The sequence below is a fragment of the Nanorana parkeri genome, unplaced genomic scaffold (genome assembly GCF_000935625.1).
Source record: "Nanorana parkeri isolate BGI_ZX_2015 unplaced genomic scaffold, ASM93562v1 scaffold1059, whole genome shotgun sequence".
Classification (NCBI taxonomy): domain Eukaryota; kingdom Metazoa; phylum Chordata; class Amphibia; order Anura; family Dicroglossidae; genus Nanorana; species Nanorana parkeri.
Genome location: NW_017307327.1, coordinates 183428 through 183650, shown reverse-complemented (window position 1 = coordinate 183650; position 223 = coordinate 183428). Strand labels below are relative to the sequence as shown.

The following is a 223-nucleotide window of genomic DNA, read 5'->3' as shown; positions in this document are numbered from 1 at the left end:
CTGTGTGGCCGTAATGTAGGGATTACTCCCCTTAGACAAAATGAACAGTATATTCTTCCTATGCTGACACATTTCATGTATTTATAGAAGAAACTCCAGAAAATGTTTCCTTTGCAGACGATGACGTGTCCTCCTGACCTTTGATTGGTGATTGTAATGTAAATATCACAGTGGGAGCTGGGTATGGATCGGGCAGTTACAAACGCTAGAGGCCGTCCCCTGG

The 223-nt window shown here is 43.9% G+C and overlaps 1 protein-coding gene across 1 annotated transcript in view; it reads left to right on the top strand.

The window, feature by feature from the left end:
* Positions 1–223, top strand: part of LOC108796118 (receptor-type tyrosine-protein phosphatase kappa-like) — a 20714-nt gene that overhangs the window by 9484 nt on the left and 11007 nt on the right. The window lies entirely within an intron of this gene.